The sequence below is a fragment of the Sinohyriopsis cumingii genome, chromosome 3 (genome assembly GCF_028554795.1).
Source record: "Sinohyriopsis cumingii isolate HCF-2022 chromosome 3, ASM2855479v2, whole genome shotgun sequence".
Taxonomy (NCBI): Eukaryota; Metazoa; Mollusca; class Bivalvia; order Unionida; family Unionidae; genus Sinohyriopsis; species Sinohyriopsis cumingii.
In genome coordinates, this window is record NC_142963.1 from 144,437,887 (window position 1) to 144,457,553 (window position 19,667).

The window sequence follows — 19,667 nt, forward strand, 5'->3', positions numbered from 1 at the left end:
GATTTTGCAGACATGTCAGAAAGGTTATTTTTGGAGCCAATCATACAGTTGTACTTAACCGAAAAAGTGATGACGTTGACGCCATCTGGCGAGAAGACGGTGTTGCTGGCGGTAAAGTAATATTATTCAAGCTTGCTTTGTGGATGCCAGTGATGTCCCCATCGATCACTGAAGAGCAACGATTACTCTCTTTCATGGACACAGGCGGTAAATCACTGATATCGTGGTTAACAACATCAACAGATTCCATTCAAGGTGCCGGTCTCGGGCAGTTTACGTGGCACAAAGCATCACAACAGGGAATATCAGCGCCGCGACATATTTTTGTTGCACTCCAGCAAAATGCGAGGTTGACTTCCCAACTACAGAGTCATATGATATTTGACAAACTTAATGTCTCTGAGGTTTCGCTGCGAATAAACGGGCATCAGGAACCATCCGAGGATATACTGATAGATTATACAAACAATCAGGTCGCGCGTGCGTATCATCGTTTGATGACATTTATGGGACGTGATCAAAATATTGATACCGGGTTGCAGATATCACAACTGGATTTTACAACGCTGTATCCGATTTATTACTTTTCGCTGGAACATTTGGATCTAACAAAACAATCTGTCGTTGATATACACTTCAAAGCTCGTGTAGGTGAGTTTCCCCCCGGCCCGCCTGCTGGTTTTAGAGCGATCGCTGTCATACTCTCTGATAAAGCAATGCTACTTGAAGGTGTTGGCGGACGAATGAGAGTTATTGACGCTCCAGTAGAAAACATGTAACAATTAGATTAGTTTCTGAAATATAATGTCATACAGTCACGTTAATGTCACCTTGACTTCCGGTCAGACAAAGAAATTGCAATCGAAGAACGCAAGCACGTGCGGGACATCAATAACACTAAAACGAGATCAGATTACTGGTGGTCCAGACAAGCTGTCGTTGACTAATACTCAGATTAAACATTTTAATAAGGCACTAACAGCAAAAACCGGTGTCCGACTTAATTTCTCTGCTGCAGCTATCAAGGACATGACTAAAACCGGTGGAATATTTCCTCTTCTCGCAGCAATACCGGCGTTGATTGCCGCGGCAGCACCAGCCGTAGCAAAAGCCGCAGCACTCGGTGCAGTTGGAACCGCAGCTGGAATGGCACTAAAAAAGGCAACGGGAAAAGGATACAAGAAAAAAAAGGGACGCGGTCTAAGACTACCAGGAACTCCCGCATCATGGTATCCAAAAAAATTCTAACGCTGAAACACAAAGTGTCCCCGATGAGCAATTTTGATTTACTCGATGCTGTTAAAAAATTGCGTGTAAAACATTTCAGAGGAGTATTTATGCGAGATCAATTACCGACGCGGCCGAATAATCCAGAAACTGGCATTATCAATCTCGACAACAAAGATGGTCCGGGAACTCACTGGGTTGCTTACGCGATCGATCCACGTGGAATTATCTATTTTGATTCGTACGGTTTAGCACCGCCAGTTGAGTTTCTCAAGTATGTCAGCAGATTTTCTAATGTTCCAGTGTGGCAGTCGACGTTACCAACACAAACATTAATTGATCCGCCCATTTGTGGGAGCGAGGTTTTAAATGTTCTTGATGCAATCTCAAGAAATCCAGCAACTCCTCCTCATAAAGTAATGTATGAATATACCGCATCGAGAAATGCTAGCATTTGAAAAACAGCAATAAGAATAATGGTGGATATTTACGGAAGACCTTTCACACGAGGAGGTAAACCAAGCACAGATGCTGATCTCTCAAAATATGCGACCCGAGATGAAGTCGATAATCTTTTGAATCTAGCCGGAGTTGACCCAGATGAAGTTGCTATTTTCCAAGACAGGCAAGGAAAACTAAGAACGAGCAACATTAAGTGGAATGATATAATTCGCAGAGTTCTTGGAGCTACCAAGGATAACTTCGTTGCATTTAGTGATGGCGGCCGGATCAAGGACTCGAATATATCAATCGCAAGCATCAAAGACAGTATTGATAAAGGTGTTGATAAATGTGTGAAAAAAGCCGGTGACACGATGACAGGCGAACTCAGCATGAACGGCAACAAAATAACCGTTCTAAAAAATCCGGAAGGTCCCGAAGATGCCGCAAACAAACAATACGTAGACACCGTTGATGATAAACTAGCCACGTTGCGGTCAGAGTATGATGTTCACGTGAACGGGTTTAAAAGACTCCAAAGAAACTTGCAAAAAACTAGTGAAACCGTGGATAAGTTCTTTGGGCCTCCTCCAGTCGTCGATGTAAAACTCGCTGATGTAAAGACCGACATTAACACGATCAAACAAACACAGCAGGATATCGTATCGGGTATTCCTGAGATCGTTAACAAAACCAGTTTGATTAAAGTTCCCACTGGAGTTACTCCGGGGCATATCACCAACATCGTATTCACGGTATCATCGGGATTCGCAACATGGTCACGACAAAATAGCACTATCAAATATACAGCAACAGCCACCGGTGTTTACAGGTTGTCTGTGTTTTCAGCCGCTAAATTTGAAATCTTCACAACATATCCTTGGAGACATTCCACCGATAAGTATTCCGGGGTTTGCACTGTAATACTAAACAGCGGAACCGAGGAAACATTTATGCTTGAAGCCGAGGACGATAGTTTAACAGCAACATCTTACTGGTTTTGTTTGGAATTCGTCGCTGCAACGCCTCAATTGGTTACCGCGTAATTGAAAATCGGCAGCGATTTTTAAATAAATGTCAACGACGCTAGATGCTCAACAATATCGATATAATCAAGTCCGTGAGTGGCAATCTGAGTTAAAAACTGTCATCGAAGTAACCAGTCAAAAAGTAAAAAAATACAAGCGCCGCATAACAGTGCTGGATATTATGGTTTATTCAGTATCTGCCGTTGTTGCATCCGCGGGAGTAATACTATCAGCGGTCACTCCGGTAATTGCAGTCGCGGCCACGATCTCTGTTTGTACGACCACTACCGCGGCAGGAGTTTTTGGCATCATAGCAAAAAAAATATCCTCGTGTGCTAACACAAAATTACACGATTACACGACAAAATTAAATACAGCCACGACCGCATATCAGAAATTATCATCACTGATATCATCATCGTTAGACGTGCAAGGTAGCGACGCCGCGTCGATATCAGATTCTGAATTCAAACTAATGTCAGATGCGTACAATGACTATTTGAAAACTAAACAAATAAATAATGTCAATAGAACTGCTTCAACAAATAGTCACAAACACAACACCGGTAAGGACCACAATGATCTCAGTGTCCTCGACGACACCAGAATTCGGTATTAATTTTCGAACTCCAATTCCAGTGAGTGAAATCGCGTTGGCAAAGCTCAGTGTGTATCACAGCTGGCCCAATATCAGGTCGGCATCATTTGGTGATCTGCAGCCGAATAATTCGTTCGTGTTCGGGAAAAGCAAAGCCGACTCCGGCGAACAGGGTGAACTTGACTGGAATACAATTACACTTCCCACTGGGAGTTATCAGATCGAAGAAATCAACAATGAGATACAACGCCAAATAAAACGAATGACCGGCAAGGAAGCCAAAATATCTGTGACCGCGCACGAACCAACGCTGTCTGCGGTCATTGAAATCTCAACACCGGGATACGCCGTGGATATTTATAGCAGCTCAATCCGAACAGTATTAGGATGGCCACAAAAACGACCCGAGGTCGAACCGGGTCCACCAAAACCTAAAAAATCGGATTTTATGACCGATAAGGAAGAACTACACGACCTCGTGTACGGCAATTATTTATTATTTTCAGATCAATTACAATCAGGAGAAGCCTGGTTTGCAAAATCAGGTAGACCCCACTTGGATATGATAGAGGCAGATTTCAAAGGCGGGGAATACCGTCTTTACCTTCCAGAAGATATAGAAGCTCATTTTTTTAATCCGATCAAACAAGCACATAAACAACAGCTAGAACTGTTGCGAGTATATTTTCAAAATTATATTTCTGATTTAACAAGTTCTCGCGATAAAATTATCACAGCCATAGAAAAACTAAACAAACTCGCATCCGCGATGGAAATTATAAATCAAAAAATAATTCAGAGTCTACTGGATTACAAAGATGATTATGGAAACCAAAAAAGATCGGAGTTTGCAACCCGATTTGGTATTCCCGTGAAGGATATTCCAGATTTTAAACTTCCTGGATATAACGCGCACACGCTGAGAAAATCAGTCTCTGATCTTGTCGCGGAATCTTTCGAAGATATTTCTGCCACGTACACGCGAACAAAACCACAACCTGTTATTCTCAAGCACGACAACAGTACAGCATCCGATGGCAGACACATCTCACCCGGGATCGTAAATATCACAGATGTTATTGCGGTCAATCTTGTATGTGACGTCATCGATGGCAGTTACAGCGCATCAGATACTACGACGGCACAACAGGGGTTTATCCTGTATACGTTCACACCAAGAGACCCCCCTGGTTTTCTGATTGTGCAAGAACCAATCAATCCGGTCTATCTACGGTGTCATAACCCGTGGTTGTCAACGATAAATTTCAAACTCACCGACCAGAGGGGGAATTTGTTGGACCTGCGTGACGAGACTGTTAGTATAAACTTACTGGTGAAGTCCTAAGTCAAGGGATCTATAATAGTTTTTTTTTCTGCACTGATCCATTTTCGAGTTTCTCGTGCTAGCACGCATTTAAAAAAAAACGGTTGTGTATAATGTATCAACCCGAGTACATTCATGCACGAGTTCATATTCATGATAAGCAAATTCTTCACGAGGCAATAAAAACCGCATTCGGACAGACACGAGAACAGTATTTCCCCGTTAAAATAATCGTTGACGTGTATGGCAACGAAGACTTCTTGTTAACTCCGTCACAATTGACGCAGTTACAGCAAAATCATATGATCATAGTTTGGTGTCAACGAGAACAGATTATGAACTATTCTCATTGTTGTATTGATGCTGAAGCGCTCGAGTTAATCCTGAAAATGTAAAACATTTCCAAAATCTGAAAACGCCATTCACTTGAGAAACTCTTTGAGTTTCCAAGGGCAAAAAAAATAATACACTTTTTTTTTACCCGTGGTTCAGGTTCTACTTTCACCTGCTGTGAGTCACACGCGGTGGTATTTATACTTGGGCGTCACAAATACTAGTATTTTCAGGCATTTCCGTGTCTAGATTCTTTATATAACCTTTTAACAGTCTCACCCTGGTGTTAATTAATTTTCGAGTCTCATACTCGGATGACAATCCAAGACGAATCTTCTCAACTGCATGGCACAGTGGAATAAATTCAGATACCTGATTTTCAGTTATCGTGGCAAGCGATCTGTAAACACGATCTTGCAAACCCTTAATGAACCTATATCTGGCAGGGAGATTGTTCTTCCCCAACCGTGATAGCTCATTCAAGGATTCAAAATCTGACATAATTGTTTCAGTGTCTAGTAAAATATTAAAACCTCGCTGTTGTAATTCTTTAATTTCAACAAGTATGGTATTTATGTTTTCGTGATTCATATTATTATATATTTTTATATTTTTAAATGCATGAAAAATGCTTTACTGAGCGATGCTCGCATCGCCAAAACAAAAACACATAGATAGATGAGCGGTTATCACTTACCGGGTACTCTTCATGAGTCCTTTGTTAGGATTTTTTTTTTCTTGGTCTTATATTATATCGTTGTTTGTGTCAATGATAGGAGTTATATAACAGAATGAAATCTTCTGTTTGAGCTTCTTGGAAAATGCTGTTTTGTAGATCCCATCTGCGACATGCTGTACAACAGGTGGACAAATACCGAAATACCTACTGGCGGCGTTTATTGACTGAAATACAATTTCTTCACCTGTAATTGCGTTTATAGATTTAATAGCTCTTCTTGCAACTGTTTTACAACACCCTGTGTTACCCAGTAGGCAGTTCTTGCTCTGAGTGACCACGCGAAGATTGTTTATAGAGTTATCAAGTATGTTACCGTTAATGTGATCAATGACAAAACCCTTAGGGATCACTCCGTTAAAAACCTCATAGACGAAACGATGACATAAATACCTCCCTTTCCTAACAGTAAATCTTAAATAACCAGCATTATCAACTGTACCAACTGGTCGTCTTCGCGTGCAGTTTCTCACTATGCCATCTCGGTTTGCCTCATAATTTGGAATAGTTGGATGTCGGACGAATTCTTGATTCATTATACTATAAGCAAATCATTTGTCTAATTCATAATTTGTCTGAAAACTTATTTATGTAATCACGCTCCGAGAGAGCGTTATCACAGTCTGGATATTTTTTATCATAATACCGTTTTAGTTCTCGATAGCGTTTTCCACCACACGCTGAACATAATTGCGTTTTTCCTCGTACTCCAATGCCGCATCTGATACACGGTATCGGTCCTAGACTCCCACCGCGGACCTGTTGAGCATGTTGTCCACAGTATTCGTGTCTGCATGGTTTGCTACACGGCGCTGATGAATTTAGTTTAATCCACTTGCATTGGTTCATTATATATAATATTTTTGTCTATTTAAATACTTGTCTTAATTATAATATGGAGGAATTTGAAAGACTATCCAGAATAAAACCCGTATCAGGTTCTCGATTCGATCTTGACCGGTTAACCGCTGATCCACGACGAAGAGAGTTAGCAACGGTAATTGGTGTTATCAAGAGTGCCAAAGAAGAGTTTCGTCGTGATGGTGCCGCACACACGTGGTCTTCGTATAAAATTATCCCCGACGCGAGCATTTCTCGGGAAATGCAAAGCATTTCTCGTGGCCGTATCATTGATGCTACCATGAACGATACAATCGCGCGTAACATAATTGGGTATCTCGACGATAGAAGATATTTCATACGGATAAAATTTATTGTTGGAGTCGGCGACGAAACGTGGATTATCAGAGACAAACTAGACCCTGTTCTTGATGCCAGAGGCGTTCGTGGAAAAACCGTTCTGTTAAGTAAAGACTCAAAACCGGGAGTACTTGTTGGGATTGATATACCATATTATGCCAGAGCGTATCCTGTGACCGCAGTCATTTATGGAATTTATCCGATGAAGAAACCACGCGTTGATAAACTCAAACCGATGAAGGTGTCGCCGTTGACAGAGTCAAAGATGAATTGTGTAGCTGAGCGAGTAATGGAACATTTTAAAAATGCAATGCGAGGAAACGGCCTAACACCGCTAAGACAAACTAAAATAACAGCGTGGGCGACACGAGTAGCGGATAAAGGAGCGTCAATAAATGATGTTGCTGAGCTAGAGCGATTACTAAAATTTCCTATAACGGTTTCATCGTTAACCGGTGAGGTATTGTATGAGTGTAAATACAATTCCCGTGGAACACCAATAACTATTATCGATCATAACAGTCACGCCTGGACTGACTCGGTTAGGATATTCCCGCGAGACCGTGTTGTGAAGTATTATCCGGAATTGCCGAGCATGGGAACCGTTAGCGGTTCCACCGGTATGTTTGATTTTATTTATCAGATAAGTAAAACCGATCCAGTGTCTGTGTGGTTATTCAGAAGTAGTGAAGATGGAGAATATGATCAGTTTGTGAGACCCAACGGGGAAATATACAGAACAACGGCGTTACAGCAGGAAATGAAAAAACTCGCAGAAAAATATCATGCGGGCAACACTGATACATTACTGACACACTGTTTTACTGTCCCGGGTGTTGCCGCACATGTAGCCCGGGAACGAAAGTCATGGAGACCAACTCCGAAAAGTTTTCTTGCGGATATCCAACAGAGCTGTGTTGAATACGGACACGGCGGTTTGTGGAATACTCAGTATGATCACCGCGGTATGATATCCGTGGACATGACGGCGTGTTATCCAGGAAGTTTCCTTGGGCGTGGAGAATGCAGCGAATATTTTAAACGGTTTGGCCACGTTACAAACTCGATGACGAGAGTTGCTGTAAACGGACCATTGCCTGATTTTGACTTGACCGGATTTGCTTGTGTGTCGTCGTTTAAATTCGCTAAGGATTTACATCCTGTGTGTTATGTTTGGTTTGGCAGACATTTCGTTGAGAAGCGATGGGCACCGATAGTGTTATTGCGATACATGCTTGACAGTCGAATACTGTTGTCGCTGACGGTCAGCGAAGCGATTATATGTTATTGTCGTCAAACCGAAGTTTGGTTGCCAACTCCAACGCCGGTTACGTTAGAAGAAGTCATCGAAGATTGGTCACGAGAACATCCGGAAACTTCTATCGACGCTATCATCAAGAAAGCTCCTGAAGTACTTAAAAACAAACTCAGAAATGACGAAAGTACAGCAAAAGATCTAGGACGAAGAATAATAGGGAAATTCACTCAAGGTGGAGCGTATGATCATAAACAACATCACAGTCGATTAATCATGGACAAGACTGAATTGGATCTTGTTGTCGCTGATGCAGTCACGAACAACATGTTCTGTAACCGCGAAGATGTGTTTCTGTCAAACGGGGAAAAACTAGGGACTGTTTTTAGTTATATCGACGGAGAATCATCTCAGTACACGCATTTGAGATCTTCGATGCTAGCTTATGTATCCATAAATTTGTTGTCGATGATTAATAGATTCCCTGTTGTCGCAGTGAGAGTTGCAACGGATTCATTTTATATCGATAAAAACCACTCAGCGCTGTTGGATAATGTTATATCGGATGATCCATCGTGGGGCTCGTGGAGAATAAAGAATGAAATGTTACAAGGATATTGTAAATCGGCTGATGTTGAAATCGAGGATGAGTATCGCAGCGCAGAAATGTCTTCGACGGTTTCGTCGGGGGCAACTTCGTTGTTGCCGCCGGTGCACGATCCTGTTACAAGACACAAAACAGTTTATCTGAACGGCCCTGGTGGTTCTGGTAAGACAACTCGGGCGATTGAATTATTTCGCGGTTCTGACTTGGTCGTGCTGACTCCCACACACAGACTTGCCAGGGAGATGAGACAACGGGATGTTAACGCGTGCACGTATCACAGTTTTTTCAAATACAGCGGCGGCACGTGGACACCTGAACGAATGGGAACGAAATATATTCCCGAGAAAATAATCTGGGATGAGATAGACACTGTGCCGTTAGATATATTAAAACAGTTTCTGGATTGGTTGCTAAAGAAAAATACCGCAGTGGTGATGTGCGGCGATCATGGTCAACCACCGCCATTTACAGGTGAATCTCCACACGAGTGGCTGAAAACTTTTGTAGATTATTATGAGGAAATAACTAACGATGTTAGAGCACTCGATGAAACGCTGAAAGAGTTTAAGACACTGATCAGGCTACAAACCAATAAAGTCCAGTGTGAGATAATGCGTGAAATAATTCCAGAGACTTCGCTGAGCGACTTTTGGGAAACGTGGAAACCAGGTGATTTAATTGTGGCAAGTAGAAAGATAGTCAGGGACACACTTCAGCAGCGGTTATTTCAGTTACATCAGAAGAAATTTCCCATGTTGCCAGTGCCGTTGTGTTATAGACCAGCTGATACGCGATTGCAGAATATTGATGTTGATATTCCAGGGCGCCTGACTGCGTCGGGTCCGGAGAAACAGAATTTAGTATTAAATGATATTGTCACAGTTGATGTTGATGCTGTCGAACAGGCACTGAAAATGAGCAAATCCCCGTGGACGCTAGGATACGCTATGACCATCCACAGTTCGCAGGGACTAACTATTTCAGATACAACAGTTTGGATTGTTGATGATCGCATCGAGTGGTCAAATTTAGTTTATTTAGCCGTGTCAAGAGTAAGAAGGATAGCTCAGTTACAAAGAATTGTATTAGATGATGTTATCAACGACAGCATCAACAGATCAATCGCTGATGATACAATAAGAAAGAAATTAGCCGGTTACAAACAGAGCGACAAAAAAAATGGTAGAGAGTTTGATCCCAAACAAAGTTTGGATGTTGAATTTGTAATACAATTACAACAACAGCAGAATAATCACTGTGCGAGTTGTAATTGTTTATTGCTGTGGCAGTATTCGAAAAACGACCCAAGACAATTTACCGTAGATAGAATAGATAGCAGTCGCGGTCATACACGTGAAAATGTGATGTTGACCTGTCTTGAGTGTAACCGACGCAGAGGTGTTGCTGCAGTTATTTAAATGATTGAATCACTTTAGTGCGGATCACTTCAGTGCGGATCACTTTAGTGCGGATCACTTTAGTGATCGGGGTGGTAATTGTGTATCCGTGGGAATCACCTGAAGTTGCTCGCGTGTGAATCCACGCTGAGGAGCAGTTGAATCTAATCTGTAGATTGCGTTTCTCCCAGTTGATCTTGTTATGCTGGATATCTTATGTGTAGTAACACTCTATGTGGGATCGGTTGCTCTTTTTTTTCCTCCTTCTAGTTCGCCTGGTTCGTATAAATACCTAACGGTGACATTACCCAGCAGTGGGGACGCTAGCGTCCCTGGCTGCGTTGAAACATGTCCGCGTTCACTGACGCGGGGTATATATTTTTTTGTGATTGCATTTACAGGTCTCATGTTTGTTGTTCTGGTAATTTCATTATTCAGCGCGGCTATCACGTTTGGCAGTCTTGCAACCCATTCACGAGATCTCGTATCGTAAATGAATTCCCTCGCGTACTGGTATCCGAATAATCTCTCAGCGAGTGTTCTATTAAATCGCTCAACAATTGCCTGATCCCGATGAATTTCAGTATGCCCTCGTCGTATAACAACGTTATGCTGCTTTGTCAGTGATGATACCGCGCCCTGAAATTCTTTACCAGGATCAACTTGTAATAATCGGGGCCAGCTTAGAGGTCCTCGCTGATAAATTCGTTTAAACGCAGAGGCAACTTCAGCGGCTGTTTTAGTCGCTAACGGTTCTGCTTCTTTGTATCTACTAGCAACATCAACTACTGTTAGCGCGTATTTGTATGTTTTTCTACGGACAGTATCATGAGGCAGGAATAGTATGTCAGCCTGATGAACTTCATTGGGCACACTAACATCAAAATGTGCAAAGTTGATTTGTCGAGGTGGTGGTAAGTAGATTTGCCATATTGCTTGTTTTGACAGCCATTTTTTGGCAACCTCGCGTGTTACTGATGCCGCGTTGGCGAGTTTATTAATTGCTGAGTTACCTCTCCAGTATCCGATTGGGGAATAATAAATCGCTTGCATTGGAAATGCTTCCATTGTTATTAATTATCCAGCGCCTAATGCTAATTTAGATTTCATCGCTGATCTTACTAACCAATTAGCGAGTGACTCCTTAAATGATTTATTTTTTATGGCGCTTAGTGCATGAATTAATTTCACATCCGCGATATGCCTGTCTTGTAGATCTTTACTTCGATAAGCAACATCATGTATGTGACACGCTGCGTCGATAGCGTTTATCGGATACTCTCCCGGTTTTGGTTTAGATTGTTCATCAAGTCTGATATCTAGTCGTGTCCCTGGACCGCAGTAATTGTATCCTGGGAGATGCTTTTCTCCGGGATACTTTGCCCAGGGAGTTCCGGGGAGCTTTCCAAGTTTGGCTGCAATGTCACCTCCGCTAAATTCTTGCTTTTTTTTTGAAATCTAAATTTTTTTGTGCCACATCGCGTACACTTACCAGAAAGTGCTTGTCTGTTATTTTTTGTTGTAATGGTTGTTAGATCATTCGTAGGGGTTCGTGCCTTACACTTCACACAATATAAATCCATAATTATTATTCCTTATATACAAATGGAAATTACAGATTTTTCTGCGACGCGAAGAAAGGAGCCAGTTAAGCATAATTCAGTGCTACCAAACTCTATCAGAATGATCATCATAGGACCGTCAGGATCGGGTAAAACGCAACTGCTGTTGAACATGATAATGAAGTGGATGAAGTGGGATAAGCTGTATTTGGTAGCACCATCTGTAGATGATCAGCGATGCTATAATGTTATAAAAGATTTTAATGAGAGTGCAAAAGCGCTGAGTGAAGACGGCGAGGAAGTAGTTGAATTTATCACTGATATCGAAGAAGCTCCCAGCGTTGAAGACCTTAACGGGGAAATAAATAACCTAGTAGTGTATGATGATGTGATGCTGGACAAGCAAAAAAATCCTGCAAGAATATTTTCCCGGGGTCGTCATAAAAACACCGATGTCATTTATGTTACTCAACGTTACACACAAATACCAAAAGTAATCAGGGATAACTGTAATCTTCTTGCTGTGTTTAATGGAGTTGATGTTCATACGCTGAGAAATATTCATCAAACCTGGTGTAGCGGCGATATGGATATTAATAAGTTTAAGAATTTCTTTAGTCGCGCTCAAAGAAACCCGCATGGATTTGTGACAATAAATTTACACGACCCGCGGACACGATACCGTATCGGACTTGATACATTGTATGGTTAACATAAAAATGTTTTTCCTTGGAAACTCATTTCGTAGAGCAGCAGGGGGGGGGGGCTGGACCCGACCCATGGATTTTTCAATAACGACCCCGCCACGGAAACTGTTTCAGATTTATTGAAGTAAACCAAGTTGCCAGCGGAAATGCATTGCATCCCTGGGGAAATTCGAAAAATTTCTCGAGGAGAGACTCTCCGAATTTTTTGGGACATTTTTTTTTATTCTATGATCTGAATAGAAGGGTTTATTTCGTCGAAATAAGCCCTCTATCGAGGAATAGTTTCCTGGAAGGGGTTACTTGTAAAACTGTTTTGGTCTGTTCCCCCCCCCCCCCTCTGCTGCTAAAGAGATTCATCGAATTCGGTTAATATTGTACATATTGCATGGCACTGAAAAAACGAATGGCTATTTAAGGACCAATCAGTGACCCCACAAAAAGGCATATGGACACCATATTTGCTTCGGTCCAAATACCATTATTTTGAGTCATATACAGGTTCATAAACTGCCACATAGCATTAGGCACCATATGCATCCTTTGTGTCACTGGTTTTCAATTTTTCGGATTCCTGGGGGAATATTGTTCGACAATATATATCCTCTTCTTTGTCCACGAGAATTGCCGCCCATTTGCTTTCCATCCAACGTACATGTTCATGTTTTTATCAGGCACCACTAATGTCCAGTCAAATGTTCCAATTGTATGAACTCATTTATGACTTTGTTGAAGAGGATTCATTTCCAATCAGTTCTCACTCCAACAGGAATAGAGATTTCCAACTTCCAAAATTCAGAATAAGTTCATCCATGAGAATGTGTCCTCCACACTACTAGGAGTCTGTCTGAACGGTTGATGCAAAAACATTGTGATGTCGCTTCATGTACACTGTGAGAGATCCTGAGGTTATTTATACAGATTTTAATACCTATTGTGTATTATAATATAGATACACAGTCTAATAATGCCCATTATACGGCAATGCATTTTTAGCACTAGTCAGCGACGCAGAACCAATCCATCAACTGTCAAGCAGTGGTGTCACCAGCTAGAAGGATCGTTTTCGGGAGACAAGGCAAGAATTAATCAAATAAATAATATAATGCAGGAAATATTTTGAGGCATACATTTTATGTTATATGTTTTTGTTATTTGATCCCGTGATAGCTCAGTGGTAGAGCGGAGGACTGTAGAAAAAGTTAAAAGCTATCCTTAGGTCGCTGGTTCGAATCCGGCTCGCGGGAATGATTTTTAATTTTTTTTCTCAATCCGACTGATTTGTAAAATAATCGATTATTCTCCAGCACGAATTAATTGAATAATAATGAATATATAACTTGATATTACTGACTTGATAACCTTCGAATCAAGTAGTTTTGATATCTCTTTTCATCAATAAATCGTTCTTCTGTGATTCATTTGTGACGTCTTTCCCACCGTTGTTAATGGATGGAAAAATGCTATAGACTCCTGCTTTTCTTGTTTAAGCCCATACGAATGAGTGCAAAATGTTCAAGGATGAAAAGAATACCATTTCATATCTTGTAATGGAAGAGGCTGATGCCATCATATAAGCAGTGATTGCAGTTCGTATTTCGGTAAATGTGATGTTCCCCGACTTAACCCGCATGAGGATATGACGACACAAACTTCCATGATTTTATCAGTGACTGCGACTTTTCACGTGAGTTCAGATAAAACGGTAATGTCATTTTAAATAGCAATATACTTCTCATCGTTTTCAAAATGACAAATTCACGAATTTTAGCTGAAGAATAGATGATGATACAGGTGTTGATGAAATTACTTTTACGTCAACGTTCAGTGTCTTATGTAATTGCTAGTAAGTATTTATTAGCTATAATTAGCTCGTTCACCAAAGAAGAACGGAATATTATTTTCGGATTATTGTATTGTATATTTTACTATCGATAGCTTATATATATATATATATTATATATATATATATATATATATATATATATATATATATATATATATATATATATATATATATATATATATATATATATATATAGGCTGTGGTACAATTAAGCCGATACGGTCAGGGTATGCCCTACCCTACGCCGAACCATAATGACCTGGGGAGGACTACATTGCCGGTAGGACCTGAAATGTACTTGCACCACTGTCATGTCCGTCCCTAGGGCAAGGCAAACGGGGCAACCGCCTTGGGCCCCGCGCTTTCAGGAAATCAAATCCACATTGCAATTTTTTGTTTGGGTCCCGATTATCGCTTGCTGCCTTGGGCCCCGCATGCTGCCTTGGATCCCGCACATCCTAGAGCCAGGCCTAACCACTGTATTGTAAGAAACATATTGGTCTTGAAGGGTTCTACATCTGCTTACTTGTACATAGGAAGAGAGAGTCTTGTGTTAGAAAAGATCAAAAGTATGGTGGGGTGATGGAAGAGACGTTATGGTGGGGCGATGGAAGAGACGTTACAGAATCAACATAAACTCGAGAACAATATAACAATATTTAATGAATCGTAAAAAAAAAATTAATAAGAAAATAAATACTAGCTGTAATTATTATGTACAGCTAGTTTTCTGTAACTCTAAAATATTAAACTAAATCAGGGGACGGGAGCTGTCAGGTGTGGTGGAAGACAACTTTTACAATCTATTTTTGGAATAAATCAATTATTCTTGTGTATTTGATGTTGTAATGTACTATTTTTACATATCCAAGTGTACTATCTTTGCTTTCTTGTATCTCGGAATTTTGGCGCAGACTGTACTCGTCAGTTGTATGACCAATAATGACAGTGCACTCTATTTTATAACATTCCCAGGACCGCACGTGTCACAATTCAACCAATCGCTGCAGACACGGCAAAACTATGTAACCTATCAGTGTCTTGTATGGTTGCCGTATTGTATTGCAAACAACACCGTTTTCATGGTATACCATATGAAAATTATTAATACATACGATACAATCCAATAAGTATAGGAGTACTATAGGGCTTGTCTAAATAAACAGTAACTATCTTATGAGCTCAGATGTATGTGAACTTAAATTATGTGATGATAATTTAATTTTCAAACATTTGAACCGATTCATGTAGAAGCGGGTTATGCACTTGATGCAGATAAAGCAATTGTCGCATCGAAGCATGAACTACATAATCTACACAACCGTATTGCAACCATATTATCACTAAACCATGCAAATTACTTACATATCAGTACCTACTATCAATGGATAGAATAATGGAAGATTCAAAATTATAAAATCTCCAAATACAAAACTCTCGAGCTAGTAAAAAATACCCTCGTGTTACAAGGATAATACCTGGATGCATCTCATCACGATTATATATGTATTTTAGATAAGTTAAAAATAATAGTAGCATACGCATATAATATGTGTAACAGGTAAGCTAAACACTACACTCTAAAAAGTTTACAACAAACTTTTCAAAGACGGTTTGCCGAATGAATATTGAATCGGGTCACAATTAATACTTCAGTTCACTACCCACGAATATAGTTCTAGTCTATTTTTAGAACATTTTTTCCTCTCTCATTTTGGTGGTGATAGAAGAGTTTTATTTATGCATTTTTGGTAGGGATTTAAAGATAACTGTTTATTCTTGATAATATGAGCTCAGGGTGTTGTTGTCTGTGTGTATTTCGGCGACAGTGCACAGTGAGTAATAAGGCCTTGGTGATGATCTGGAAGTGAAATCTGTGTTCTGTTTATATGCTACTATGTTGACTATCAAGCATCTCAAAAAAGAGCAGGACAACCATTGGCGAGAACTTGACCGTGAAGTCATCTTTAAAGGTATTTTAGATTAACATATGATTTGTATTGATTGTCACACAGTGGAAAGGTCAATACTGAGAAACAAATGTAGAAAACATATAGAAAAATTAATTGTGTTCTATGTCCTGTCAGGGAAGCCTTGATTCAACTTTAAATTGCTATAAAATTTTTATTATTAATGATAGACACATGAGATTTTCACAAATGTGCCTCGAAAATAGGTTATAGATGTTAAGATCCGTTGTCATGATTGGCTAATAGATTGCTAATAGGTTGCCAGTTAATAGAAAATAGCGATAATGTATAATTGGAATGCTTTGTAAGTGAAACATTATAAATCATGTTCAGTTACCATATTTATTACAACAAAATTGATATAAGCAAAATACAGTGTCATACTGACTTTAGCCGTGGTGACTGCGGTATAAAGGGTGGATACAATGAACATTAGTAGAAGATATATTTGAAACAGTGATACCTGATAGAAATATGTGTCAAAATTTGAATAGCAAAACATTTAAATGTTATATTAAATAATCATCCAACTAAACAATATAAATAGATGTGAATAAACCATAAATGATGTAGTCACAATGATACGTATATCTATACAGAGTGCTTAAGTTTTGCCAGTGATTGGGAGCTGTGGAATTAATATATACATTACTTTTGCCATGCTTTTAAGAATTATACAACATGTTTAATTAAATCTGAGTTCAAGACCTGACTTCGTTTACGAGGTAGTGAGTTTTTGTTCCGTTGGAAGTCTTACTACGTCGCAGGTTAAGTGATATTTGTACAAAAAGGGGGTTTGGTAAAAGAACTGTTCATTCCTGTTTCGTACCAGTCTTTGGAAATCTATGATCAGAGTTTGCAGCTGTGTTCAGGTAAAGCTTGAGAGAAATTATTGATTTAATATATTCTTTGGAATTACAAGGTGCTCATTGACATTTCGGACTGAGACAATAGTTTGAAATTATTGAGAATTCGTTCAAAGACATAATGGATTATATCGTTATCGTACACCAGGACAATGTAGACAGTTAGAATTAATTAATAACATCCTATACTTTTGAATTTATGAAAGGACATTTAGGATTATTTGGAATTGAAATAACAATACTTTGTCTTAAATGTTGACTTTTTGTTCAAGGCAAAAGAAAATATTTGACGAGTTTTACTTAAATTGTGAAGGTCCAAATAAGTTTCAGTATTGAATGTGTTGCTGTAACTGTCGTATCGAATGTGCTAATGTGTCAGTGGCCTTGAATGTGGCAATATACTAAGAGTCTTTTGATGTATCACAATAATATAATCTAAATGTTTTTGTCTGAATTCACAATAATTCCAAATTAATGTTCGATGCCAATAATATTATTATTCAGCACTTTACATTTCCAGTGAATAATAATTTGAATAAATAAATCCACTCAGATGAAAATTGCGACATAACAATAAGACTGACTCTTCTTCAGGAGTCATTTATCAAGTAAATAAAATCATATAAAAAGCTTAGACGCAATAATAGAGCCAGGATGAAGGTCAGTTTCCTTTATAAAACGTTCAAAGTTATCAACAAGTTTAGGAATGTCCAAGTGGAATTCTGATACCCTAGACCCAGACCCAAACAAGCATATTTACCTCCATTCATAATGACCTGAATGTTTAATTAACCCTCATAAAGAAATATTAGCTGTGCATAATGTTGTTCCGAAAATGAATGTTACTGGCCAGGTACACGATGACTTTGACTTTGGACAAAGATGGAAGAAGAAGCATCAAAATGAACGTTTTAAAATCAAATCTTGCTTTATCTACATTTTTCTGAGCAGTTGTTCCGTAATTTTTAATTTATTAAAGGTGTCAGAACTAGGAGGAAGGAGGGTATTTTGCAAAGAAAGAAACAAGTACCCAGTAGACCCAGTAAAAACAACATGGAAAACAGCAAACCTCAACTAATTAGGTCCGGAGTTGATCCAGGAAAAATAGCTAGAGTAATAATAACTTCACGGAAGAAATAAAGGATAAAACTGCAGATAACAAACGTTTGTACCATGTTGGAGAAGTTACTACAACAAAGAACAATGTCCTTTACACAGCTAAAAGTTATCTTGGTATCGAATATTTTATTGGTAATTGCTACGCCACTTTTACTCCTTTGTCCCACTCAATGTTTCAATAGATACCTTATGAAAAACAATGTGCTCTTAAAGTACCACCTCAACAATTACAGGGAGTAAACGCTCGAAGTCTAATGGATTATGGACAAGTACCACTTAATATTTTATTGTCGGTGTTCCATTCACACAGACTGTGATTGTGGATGACATCATACACAAAGATACCCTTGTACGTTTGACTTGTTGAACGAAACTTGGAGCTCTTTAAGAAAGAAATGTTTAATATTTCTCCAGGCAACATAAGAGCAGTGGACCGTAGGCCGTCTTTAAGCTCTCTGCATAATGTTATAAAAGGTCGAAATAGTTTTAATATTTCTTTTTTAAAGTAATAATTATAAACAATGCAAGCAAATTATACTCGACAACTCTTAGTTAAGCCGTTATTTCAGAGATGCATTTTATTACAGTATAGCGTTCTTTCTTAATCTTTCAACACAGGATATGACAATTTACATTAATTTATTGCACAGTTTCAAAATATTTGTTTTTAATAACTAGGCGACGATGGTGACAATAACGATGATAATGGCAATAATGTGATGATGGTTGTCATGGCAGTATAAGTAGTAGCGGAAGCGTTAACAGTAGCAGAGGTTGTGCACTGTCATCATTCGCGATAGCAAAAAAGAATCCACCGCTCCGGTGGCCTAGTGGTTAGAGAGTCCGCCTCGGGAGGTCGTGGGTTCGATCCCCGGTTAAGTCATACCAAAGACTTACAAAGATGGTACTAACAACTGCCCACGCTAAGCGCTCAGCATTAAGAGGTTAGTGTTAGGACTGGTCGGCCTGGTGTCAGGATAATGTGACTGGGTGGAACATCATGCTACATGTCTGCAGCATAATGCCCCAGTGTTAGACATCACTATAAACTGTCACACTGCAGACATAGTTGGGATATGACTGAAATTTTTTAAAGCTACGTTAAAAATCCTAATCAGACACACACACACACACACACACACAAACACACGCAAATGAAGTTGTGCTTGTTATTAATGTTTCTATTTTGAAGCCAATGTGTCAGTCCGATGTGCGCCGTTTCGTTGTCATCGTCCTTGAAGTGGTCCTAGACTTAACTGTAATCGTCGCAGAAGTAATATTAATATATTCTAAGCGTATCGAAGAAACTCTCAGTCCACTATATTGCAACCAATACCAATCCATGAACTGTCAGGCATAGGCGACAGCAGACGTAATGGTCACTCTCTATTGCCGCCAACCGAAATAGAAACAAATAATAAACACTGTAGTTCACGACACTGTAACCGCTGTAT

At 39.5% G+C, this 19,667-nt stretch overlaps 1 non-coding gene across 1 annotated transcript; it reads left to right on the forward strand.

The window, feature by feature from the left end:
- Nucleotides 1-13,572: 13,572 nt before the first annotated feature.
- Nucleotides 13,573-13,659, forward strand: Trnay-gua (transfer RNA tyrosine (anticodon GUA)). Its single transcript is given in 2 exon segments — nt 13,573-13,608; nt 13,624-13,659. It is a non-coding gene; the product is annotated as a tRNA-Tyr (tRNA).
- Nucleotides 13,660-19,667: the final 6,008 nt, after the last annotated feature.